We start from the raw sequence: 12,358 nt of genomic DNA on the forward strand, positions 1-12,358 counted from the left end.
CCTTGATTTCTGCTGGTCTGCTCACAATGATGATTAGTTAATTAGAGAAAGGTAAAAGTCGGATCATGAACATCAGTTTTATTTTAGCTCAAACGGTGTTCTTCGTCTTTTGAAGTGTTTTTCATATTGTAGAAATAAACTGAAGAGGCAAATTAAGCCTATAACATCATGATCAGCACACCGGTGCATTCATTTGGGACAGGAAGGGCTTAGAAGATTATTATTTCAAATCAACATGCTATGAATTTTTGATTCCATTGCTACAGGTTGGAGCTTAAAAGTTCCTGTTAACACAGCCTCAGCCTCTTGTGGCTGAACATATATTAAGCAACATGTAGGAAACGGCCCAACCTGACCCTGACTCCATTGTTGCTGATTAAGTTCTTCAGACTGCTGATACAATTCAGTTCAGTGCCTTCAGCAGTTGCTTCAATGTGTGAATGTCCATAGGGAGCATTTGACAGATGCTAGAGGAGTTTCTGCTGTTTTCAAGGCTGTTGGAAAATACAGTTGCTCATGATGCAGTGTTTTTGCTGTCATTCCCCTTGTAATAAAGCACAATTGGAGGAATGAGGCTTGGACATATAAAACAAGCTCAGCTGGAACTGAGAGGAGGAAGAAAGACTGCCAGCAGGTGTCCAGTTCTGATCAAGGGGCACATTGAAAGCAATTCTCCTACCTGGAGCAGAACAGGTTGTGAGATGATCATGCTTCCATAAGAATGTCCTCACTGAAATCTGCCCCCAGTAGAACTGTGAATGTAATCTACTTGCATGCTGAGCAAAACCAAAGGATGCCAAATTCAAGGTGGAAAAGAACTTTTATGCCTTTGTCTCTCTCTGATACTTGCAACATCTCACAGTCTGCTATACAGAGTTGCTTAGGGCAAGTCAATACATTTTATTTTCCTTGTGAGAGAATAGTGGATGGGAAGATCACCATCTATTAGATGAAGGAAACACAGAGGATTGTGAACTTCTTCATAAACTATGAATGTATCAATTTATGGGCTCTGAATCTGCACTCTGCTTTATGGCAAAACCACAAACGACTGTACCTCCTGGGAGTCCATCTGGAGTCTGGTCAAGAGTGAGTATTCAAGATTCTAGCAGCAGTTATGATGTCCACAATCCATGCCAATCCTCTTTGTATTTGAGTTACCATACCAACCAAATGGTTACTATTGAGCTGCAAGAGTTAACTTGTTGGTTAATGACTGAAGTTTCCAAAGAGCGATTTGAATGGTATAAGGTGTATATGATGAAACTGATGTTGGGTTAAGTTGTTCTCCAATCTTAGCAACTTACTTGCAAACATTTTGTCACCATATGAGGAGGCATATTCAAAGTGCTGCTGATTGTGGTGTGTCTTCTGAATGCTTGGCCTTGGCTTTTTCAATCAGCTGATTGGTTGTAACTCTGGAAACTCAGTTGTACGTGGCGTGGAAATCTCATCACTGATTGGTTGTGTGGCAAATTTTGTGCATTATAGTCTGGAATTTTTCCTACATCAGCTCATAAATAGGATTGGGGTCTACATTTTTGCTTAGAGAACTGTTTGTTGGAAACCACGCTTCTCAGAATTCTCATACATGCTGCAAAATAATGTGTGGTGGTGCGGGCAGTTGTCTCATTGAAATGCACTGCAACTTGGACCGAGCCCATAATGCACACCAAAGAAGTTGTCAATGTTCAATCTCCCCTGCTTCACATTCCAGGACAGTGTTGGACTGGTGCAGGACAATGTAGGCAGCTAATGAGTTATCAGCAAAAGAGGAAAAGGTGAACACAGAGGAAAAGAAAAAAATGAACGAAAAAGTGAGATGACAATGTTGGTTGGTCCCTTCTGTCTGAGCTGTCATTCACATGTGTTCACTGGTGACTGCTATTCTATTTTTCTATTCACACACATCCCACACTCACCGGTATTATCTGAATAGTGCAATAACTGTTTGCAAAAATAAGAATCCACTAAAAAATAAATATTCTAAATATAACATATTTATGCAATTGTAATGCAAGTCACATGGAAGTCAATACCTCAGACAAGTGGCTTTTGTCTATTCTATTGCTCCTGCACAAAATAATTCTTCTAGTCATGGGTATGGATCTTGTAGATGTCCTTTAGTGACGATCCTGGGGTGCCATGGGCCTCAAAGGACCATCTGGAAATTATACCAGTCCAAAAAGCGTGGTAAAATTTTGGCAAGTTAATTTACAAGGAGTAGCATAGGTAATGCTGGTTTTACAAGTGTGTTAGTGCAGATGTGTTCATCATAAGAAGGAAATGATTAATTTCCTAAAGAGCTAATGCCACTTTTTCAGAGTTATACTCAGCTTTTTGCACAATTACAATAGGGTGCAATGCTCAACTCATGCATAACATTGCACGTCATATTTCAGTCTGTGTGTAGGTAAGCAACTTAGCCCTGGGTGATTGAAGTGTGTGTTTCTAGTACAATATTCAGCTGTCAGTTTGATGCTATTTAAGATGCTTAGGAAACGCCAACATTGGTCTTAAGATGGAGATATAGAGAGAGCAGATGCTGAAATCTAGAGAAAAGAGTAACATGAACATTGAGGTTTTCAATTTCAATTAACTCACTCTTTTTGTATCCCTTTCCCACTTATACTTGACCATACATACTCTGTTCACCTTTTCCACTTTCCCGTTCCATATTGCCTAGGCTCATCACCGTCTCCTGATTCCATCCGTATATCATCCTTCCTTTATCTGCTTTCACCTATCATCTACCATTCTCTGTCTCAACACAAAACCTCCCAGCATGGCTCCACCTATCACTTTCCAACCTTCATCTCAACCATACCGCTCACTTCTATAAACTGGCTCTTTCCCCTACACTCTCAGTCCTGATGACAGACAGTGACCTGAAACTCCCAACTTTGCCTCTACCTACCGAGTTCTACCAGCTATTTATCTGTTTAGGTACCTAAATGAATGGGGAATAAAATGTCTGAATGGAATTTTCCACCAGTTCTGTTCTGTGAACCATCTAAGTTCAACGTTCAAAGTAAATGTTATTACCAGATTATATTTATGTCACCACATACGATCCTGAGATTCTTTTTTATTCCAGGTCCACTCAGCGAATCTATAGAATAGTAGCTATAACAAGATCAGTGAAAGATCTAGTAGAGCATAGAAGACAGCAAACTGTGCAAATGCAAATGTACATAAATAGCAATAAATAACGAGAACAAGAAATAAAGATCCCTTAAGGTGAGATCATTGGTTGTAGGAACATCTCAATGGAGGAGTGTAGTTAAACCCTTTTCTTCAAGACTCTGATGGTTGAGGGGTAGTAACTGTTCTTGAACCTGGTGGTGTGAGTCCTGAAGCACTTGTACTTTCTAATGGCAGTAGCAAGAAAAGAGCATGACCTGGGCGCTAAGGCTCTTTGATAGTGGATGCTGCTTTCCTTAGACAGGGTTTCATGTTAATGTGTTCAATGGTTGGAAAGGCTGTGAAGTACATCAAAGCAATGTTCAATGCAAATTTCTGTACCCATTGATAATTGGCTTGTCCACGCAGTACATGCTTGCTTTAACTGATACAAACCAATCATGAAATTCGTCCCTAACTGCTGCAAAGAGGTAATCAATGGCACAATGTGTGGAACCTGAACATCGCTATCATAATAATACACAGGTAGCTCAAGGTTGGTCCACCGTAACCAAAAGGGGTTGGTTAATGTTAAAGCATGGTTTTCTTACTTACTTTTCAGGAAGAAATTTAGCCCTTATTAAAACCATAACTATAAGATTTAAGAGCAGAATTAGACTACTTGGCCCCTCGAGTCTGCACCACCTTTTCATCATGGCTGATCCATTTCCCCTCTCAGTAGCAATCTCCTGCCTTCACCCTCATATCCCTTCATGCCTTAACTAATCAAGAAATATATTATTTTATCATTTTCTAATGCTAACCTCTTTAATAAATCAATAGTTCAAACTACAGATATGACCTTCTTATTTTGCGTGGATATTCTGCTGCCAAATAATATGATCCAATAATAAGTATACTACTAGATTTAAAATTCACTGAGCACAATATAAACAAAGCAAAGATGTCAAAAAATAAGTCATACACAGTTCATATACAGAGAAAATAGAACTTAATCATTGGAAGGCCAACTTTTTTGAAAATTGCTGCTAAAAATCACCAAATATCTCATGAAACAAGTTAAGACAAATACTTGAATGCATAATAGACACAGGGAGCTGCAGGGAAATTTATTCAGGATACAATAACAGACACCCCCAAGATACAATCACATCGAAGAAGGATTCTTGGTGAAAGGAATAACCATTTCTTGTTGATATATCCAATCAAGAAAGGTCACAATTCAACAACAGTTATGAGCTCCTGAAGTAACAATGCACAGAAGTTGCTGGATGTGTAGCATTGATTAACATGCACTTGAGATAATTTCTGCAGCAGTGAAGCACAAGTACTTAAGGAGCATCATGAACCTGGACTAGAAGCTAAAACAAGAGGTTGTGGTTCTGAGCAAAAGGACAGATCTTTGCATATGTTACTGATTGGGAATCTTCTACTCATATCAACCAGCAGAGTTTCCCTCAATGGATTAGATGTGTTCACTTTATCTATACAAGTCCTTCTTTCTTTTGTTCGAAGCAGATGAAGTGCAGAATGGGGAGGGAGATGTGGGGCCCTTGGATCATGGATGTTGCATCCTAGCTGTCTATGTTAAATCAATATGTATCAACATGCAAGCCAGTACAGTGCATTATGGAGACCAAGTAGTTAATCGTGCAGCAGGCACTCCCTTTCCACACAGCTGATGAATTAAAAGGAACAGTAGAGACTGATACAGTTTGAGCCTAGTGTTGAACTCAATGTCGGACTGCCTTAGGAACTCCAACACCAGATTTCTCCTCGGAGTTTACACCCAAAGCCTTCCCCATGAATGGGTATAGCCACAAGGAAGTGGAGGTCTGTGATCAGAGTTTTCTTTCTCCTACATGAGCTGCCAAACATGGCTGATTAGCCCCATCTGCCCTGAGAAACTGCTTTTAAGGCACACATAACCCACCTTTGCCTCTTCCTCTGTCTGTAGAAATGGTTCCATCAAGCTTAGTAGATAAGACACATGTGAAAAACCTGATTACTCTTCTTATTCCCTTGGAACTCCATCTCCAGTGTCTCCACGTCTAATCATCCATCAGTGTAACAGGCTCTTTCCCTGGTTCTTGCCACTTTTGGTCAGCTACTTACCCCATTTCTGGAAGCAAGGATTTATACTAAAATCCGTAGAAAACATAGACCATGACTGAAATTTGGACCAACAAGTTCCAACCACATCCTACACTTAACTGCCCACAATTTACAACCCAGTAGCTTGCACATGTTTAGAATGTGGGGTGGGGGGGAGGGAGAAAACAGAGCATGTGAAGAAAAACAGCAGAGTGAGACAGAAAACACACAAAATCTACACTGGCAGTGCAAAAGGTCAGGATTGAACACGACTCTTATACAGGTAAGGCAACTTTACCTGCTGTATCACAGTGCAGCCCCGATGCAGGTTTATTCTGCTACATCATGTACAATCACTTTTCTACCTGTAAGATCAAATTCATGCCTTCAGCGGAAATGAGTCAATTATATTCTTCCCACAAGAAAAATAAAGTTCACTGCTATGTGTTTCACTTTTTAACCACAAGGGGTCAGATCGTGTTCACATTACATCCTCAACACACATTCAATGCTTGCAGTTCAGATTAACCTTGTTGGGTTGTAAAGGGCCAATCTCATTAACCCAGAGTTCAGTGGTGTAGTCTTAATAGAAGCAGTTATGAGAACGTAAGCCCAGAGTGGTCCTATCTTTGACAAAGATCTGTCTCTGGCTTTGCTGACAATAATTTTTAAAATATTTATGTTTTTGACATTAAGATCCACAGTCAATGAAAATAAGTTGAAGGAATCTGTTGAAGAATTACAAATGATTAATTACAGAAATGAGCTGAATTTAAAAAATGGGGAAGTGTTTATAACTGAAAATGTTAATGAATGTGAAATTAACAAAAAAGCAACACACTAAATGCTGGAAGAACTGAGCAGGTAAAGAAACATCAAAGGAAGGGAATGGATAGTCGAAGTTCAGGGTTAAAACACTCCATGTTTTCATACAAACTGCTGAAAGGAAACTATCCTGGGCTAGGGTCAGAGCAAAGAAAGCGTTTAAGAGTTTGGAGTAATGATTGTACAAAAGAAGTAATAAATCTGAGTATCATCAGAAGTAGGATCCTGAGTTTGGAATTCCAAGAAGGCTACCACCTTCTTCAGAGGGGCAGGACCAATTCATCATCTCACACAAACAGACCAAGCCACATTTGTTCTTTCATTATGTGCTGTGTTGCAGGATATGGATGATTATTGTCTTTCCACGACAATGATTGTTCTTGGCAAATTTTGCGACAGAAGTGGTTTGCCATTGCCTTCTGGGCAGTGTCTTTACAAGACGGGTGACCCCACCCATTATCAATACTGTTCAGAGATTGTCTGCCTGGTGTCAGTAGTCACCTAACCAGGACTTGTGATATGCACCAGCTGCTCAAACGACCATCCACCATCTGCTCCCACGGATTCACATGACCCTGATCGGGGTCTAAGCAGGCGGTACACCTTGCCCAAGGACGACTTGCAGGCTGGCAGCGAGAAAGAGAGCCTTATACTTCCTTTGGTGGAGATGTATCCCCACCCAGCATTGACTTTTATGATTTAATATAAGAAGGGAAAAATTAGTACTGTTTATCAAATATGAGAAGATTATTGAAAGTCAGTGGTACGCATGCATGCTTAAGTAATTGAAGTCTAATACTTTATTTAATTATAGATTCAGCATGAGACAGGCCATTCCAACCCACACCATCCAGCAATCCACCTGTTTAACTAACCTACTAAACAGCGTGCCTTGGTACTGTGGGAGGAAACCAGAGCACACAGAGGAAACCAACCCACACACTGGAAGAACATACAAGCTTCCTTACAAAGGACACTGGAGTTGAACTCTGAACTCTGACATGCTGAGCCGTAATCATGGCACACTACCAACTACACCAACATGGTTGTACTAAACCTTGATTTGGAGTCTCTTTGTTTGTTGCACCCTTTGATACCCTATAGAGGTAATTAAGTCAATAAATGGAAAATTAAGCAATTATTTGACATTGTGGGCTGGACTTTACTTGATCAGATCTGTTGTCTCCACCCCTCATGATTACTTTCACCCTCCTTGTGGGATTGATTCAGGAAGCCTGTGGGCTGGTGGAAAGTATTTATCAAGGATATAATGCCTAAAGTAATGGATCCTAAAGCCTAACCCTGGAATGTGTTGATGATCATTTAACTATTTGTATGACTCATAATAAAAAAAATCTACAATGATGTATTGATGCCCACTAGGAATGACCTAAAAGCACAGCATCAAGACAAAAGTAATACTATTTTTCTTTATTTATATTTCAGACAATATCAATGAAATAATTCATTAGAATTGGCAGGTTACTTAAGTGTGTCATGGCTGGTTTAAACATTTTGGCAACTTCTCCGTTCCTTTTCAGTCCTAAAGAAGAGTCTTGGCCCGAAACATCAACTTTTTAGTCATTTCTATAAATGCTGCCTGATCTGCTGAGGTCCTCCAGCATTTTGTGTGTTGGATTGGTTTAAACAAAGCCTAGTACAGGCTTGAGAAATAATGCTGCATCTTCCAGCTGGACATATTCCAGCTTGCGGACTCATTACTAAACCTTGGTTTGGAGTCTCTTTGTTTGTTGCATCCTTTGATACCCTATAGAGGTACACGGTATTGGGAGTATGGTATTGATGTGGATAGAGAATTGGTTGGCAGACAGGAAGCAAAGAGTGGGAGTAAACGGGACCTTTTCAGAATGGCAGGCAGTTACTAGTGGGGTACCCCAACGCTCAGTGCTGGGACCCCAGTTGTTTACAATATATATTAATGATTTAGATGAGGGAATTAAATGTAGCATCTCCAAGTTTGCAGATGACACAAAACTGGGCAGCGGTGTTAGCTGTGAGGAGGATGCTAAGAGGATGCAGGGTGATTTGGATAGGTTAGGTGAGTGGGCAAATTAATGGCAGATGCAATTTAATATCCACTTTGGTTGCAAGAACAGGAAAACAGATCTGAACGGTAGCCGATTAGGAAAAGGGGAGATGCAACGAGACCTGGGTGTCATTGTACACCAGTCATTGAAGGTGGGCATGCAGGTACAGCAGGCGGTGAAAAAAGCAAATGGTATGTTGGCATTCATAGCAAAAGGATTTGAGTACAGGAGCAGGGAGGTTCTACTGCAGTTGCACAAGGCCTTGGTGAGACCTCACCTAGAATATTGTGTGCTGTTTTGGTCCCCTAATTTGAGGAAAGACATTCCCATGGTGGGAGAGTCTAGAACAAGAGGACACAGCCTTAGGATATAGGGTTGTCCATTCAAAACAGAGATGTGGAGAAATTTCTTTAGCCAGGGGGTGATGAACTTCTGGAATCTGTTGCCACATGCATCTGTGAAGGCCTGATTGTTGCGTCTATTTAAGGCAGAGCTTGAAAGGCTCTTGACTGGACATGGCATCAAAGGTTATGGGGCAAAGGCTGGGGCATGTGGCAGGGGGATGGGAACAAGTGCAGAGAGACAGAGGTGTGTAAAATGAGGGTAGAAGCAAAAAGTAGTAAGGTGAAAAGTAAAAGTGGCAGGCAGGCAAATCCAGGGCAAAAAGCAAAAAGAGCCACTTTTCAACATAATTGTATAAGGGCTAAGAGTGTTGTAAAAAAAAAAGCCTGACGGCTTTGTGTGTCACTGCGAGGAGCATTTGTAACAAGGTGGATGAATTGAATGTGCAGATAGTTATTAATGAATATGATATAGTTGGGATCACAGAGACATGGCTCCAGGGTGACAAAGGATGGGAGCTCAACATCCAGGGATATTCAATATTCAGGAGGGATAGACAGGAAAGAAAAGGAGGTGGGGTAGCATTGCTGGTTAGAGAGGAGATTAACGCAATAGAAAGGAAGGACATTAGCCTGGAGGATGTGGAATCGATATGGGTAGAGCTGCATAACACTAAGGGGCAGAAAACACTGGTGGGAGTTGTGTACAGGCCACCTAACAGTAGTAGTGAGGTTGGGGATGGCATTAAACAGGAAATTAGAAATGTGTGCAATAAAGGAACAGTAGTTATAATGGGTGACTTCAATCTACTTATAGATTGGGTGAACCAAATTGGTAAGGGTGCTGAGGAAGAGGATTTGGAACTTATGCAGGATGGTTTTCTGAACCAACACGTCGAGGAACCAACTAGAGAGCAGGCCATTCTAGATTGGGTATTGAGCAATGAGGATGGGTTAGTTAGCAATCTTGTCTTGCGAGGCTCCTTGGGTAAGAGTGACCATAATATGGTGGAATTCTTCAATAAGATGGAGAGTGACATAATTAATTCAGAAACAAAGGTTCTGAACATAAAGAAGGATAACTTTGAAGGTATGAGACATGAATTAGCTAAGATAGACTGGCAAATGATACTTAAAGGGTTGATGATGGATATGCAATGGCAAGCATTTAAAGATCGCATGGATGAACTACAACAATTGTTAATCCCAGTTTGGCAAAAGAATAAACCAGGGAAGGTAGTGCACCTGTGGCTGACAAGGGAAATTAGGGATAGCATCAAGTCGAAAGAAGAAACTTATAAATTAGCAAAAAAAAGCGACACACATGAGGACTGGGAGAAATTCAGAGACCAGCAGAGGAGGACAAAAGGCTTAATTAGGAAAGGGAAACAAGATTATGAGAGAAAGCTGGCAAGAAACATAAAAAACTGACTGTAAAAGCTTTTATAAATACGTGAAAAGAAAAAGATTGGTCAAGATAAATGTAGGTGCTCTACAGTCAGAAACAGGTAAATTGATCATAGGAAACAAAGACATGGCAGACTAATTGAATAACTACCTTGGTTCTGTCTTCACTAAGGAGGACGTAAATAATCTTCTGGAAATAGTAAGGTACCGAGGGTCTAGTGAGATGGAGGAACTGAGGGAAATACACGTTAGTAGGGAAGTGGTGTTAGGTAAATTCAAGGGATTAAAGGCAGATAAATCCCCAGGGCCAGATGGTCTGCATCCCAGAGTGCTTAAGGAAGTAGCCCAAGAAATAGTGGATGCATTAGTGATAATATTTCAAAACTCTTTAGATTCTGGATTAGTTCCTGAGGATTGGAGGGTGGCTAATGTAACCCCACTTTTCAAAAATGGAGGGAGAGAGAAACCGGGGAATTATAGACCGGGTAGTCTGACACCGGTGGTGAGGAAAATGCTAGCGTCGGTTATCAAAGATGTGATAGCAGCACATTTGGAAAGAGGTGAAATCTTCGGATAAAGTCAGCATGGATTTGTGAAAGGAAAATCATGTCTGATGAATCTTACAGAATTTTTGGAAGATGTAACTAGTAGAGTGGATAGGGGAGAACCAATGGATGGGGTATATTTAGATTTTCAAAAGGCTTTTGACAAGGTCCCACACAGGAGATTAGTGTGCAAACTTAAAGCACACGGTATTGGGGGTATGGTATTGATGTGGATAGAGAATTGGTTGGCTGACAGGAAGCAAAGAGTGGAAGTAAACGGGACCTTTTCAGAATGGCAAGCAGTGACTAGTGGGGTACCACAAGGCTCAGTGCTGGGACCCCAGTTGTTTACAATATATATTAATGATTTAGATGAGGGAATTAAATGCAGCATCTCCAAGTTTGCAGATGTCACAAAGCTGGGCGGCGGTGTTAGCTGTGAGGAGGATGTTAAGAGGATGCAGGGTGTCTTGGATAGGTTAGGTGAGTGGGCAAATTCATGGCAGATGCAATTTAATGTGGATAAATGTGAGGTTATCCACTTTGGTTGCAAGAACAGGAAAACAGATTATTATCTGAATGGTGGCCGATTAGGAAAAGGGGAGATGCAATGAGACCTGGGTGTCATTGTTCACCAGTCATTGAAGGTGGGCATGCAGGTACAGCAGGCGGTGAAAAAAGCAAATGGTATGTTAGCATTCATAGCAAAAGGATTTGAGTACAGGAGCAGGGAGATTTTACTGCAGTTGTACAAGGCCTTGGTGAGACCGCACCGAGAATATTGTGTGCAGTTTTGGTCCCCTAATCTGAGGAAAGATGTTCTTGCCATAGAGGGAGTACAGAGAAGGTTCACCAGATTGATTCCTGGGATGGCAGGACTTTCATATGAAGAAAGACTGGATCGACTAGGCTTATACTCGCTGGAATTTAGAAGATTGAGGGGGTATCTTATTGAAACATATAAAATTCTAAAGGGATTGGACAGGCCAGATGCAGGAAGATTGTTCCCGATGTTGGGGAAGTCCAGAACGAGGGGTCACATTTTAAGGATAAAGGGGAAACCTTTTAGGACTGAGATGAGGAAAAAGTTCTTCACACAGAGAGTGGTGAATCTGTGGAATTCTCTGCCACAGGAAACAGTTGAGGCTGGTTCATTGGCTATATTTAAGAAAAAGTTAGATATGGCCCTTGTGGCTAAAGGGATCGGGGGTATGAAGAGAAAGCAGGTACAGCGGGATGATCAGCCATGATCATACTGAATGGCGGTGCAGGGTTGAAGTGCCAAAGAGCCGACTCCTGCACTTAATTTCTATGTTCCCATGTTTCTAAAAGAGGTTGAGGAGGAGAAAAAAAAAGGATCAGCCATGTTTGAATGGTAGAGCAGAATCAAATGTACCAAAAGGCCTATGTCTTATAGATGGTGGGTTTTTTTTGATGATGGTTGTTTCTTTCTTGTTACAGTGCTCCATGTAAATGTGCTCAATGGTGGGAGAGCTTTGCCTGTAATGGACTGTGCTGTATCCAAACCTCTCTGTAGTCTTTTCTGTTATTGGGCATTGGTACGATACCAGCCCATGAAACAACCAGTTAGGATACTCTCCACTGTGCATCTATAAAAGTTTGTCAAAGTTTTTGGTGAAGTACCAAATATATGCAAACATCTAAGAAATTAGATGTGCTGTTGTGCCATCTTTGTGACGGTAGTTCCATGCTGGTTCCAGGATAGATCCTTTGATATGTTACTCCAAGACATTTAAAGATGTACTATGGACCTCTTTATTTATATACTGTCTTTTCAGTGGTCTGCCTATACTTCCTGTTTCAACAAAGCACGTCCACTACTTGCTAACACTGACGCATACAGCTTTGGAAGATGGGAGGAGGAAACTAGAGCAACAGGCGAAAAACTGCATGGTCATAGGGAGAACTCGTCAACTTCTTACAGAGAATAGCG

Source organism: Hypanus sabinus, chromosome 5 (genome assembly GCF_030144855.1).
Source record: "Hypanus sabinus isolate sHypSab1 chromosome 5, sHypSab1.hap1, whole genome shotgun sequence".
Classification (NCBI taxonomy): domain Eukaryota; kingdom Metazoa; phylum Chordata; class Chondrichthyes; order Myliobatiformes; family Dasyatidae; genus Hypanus; species Hypanus sabinus.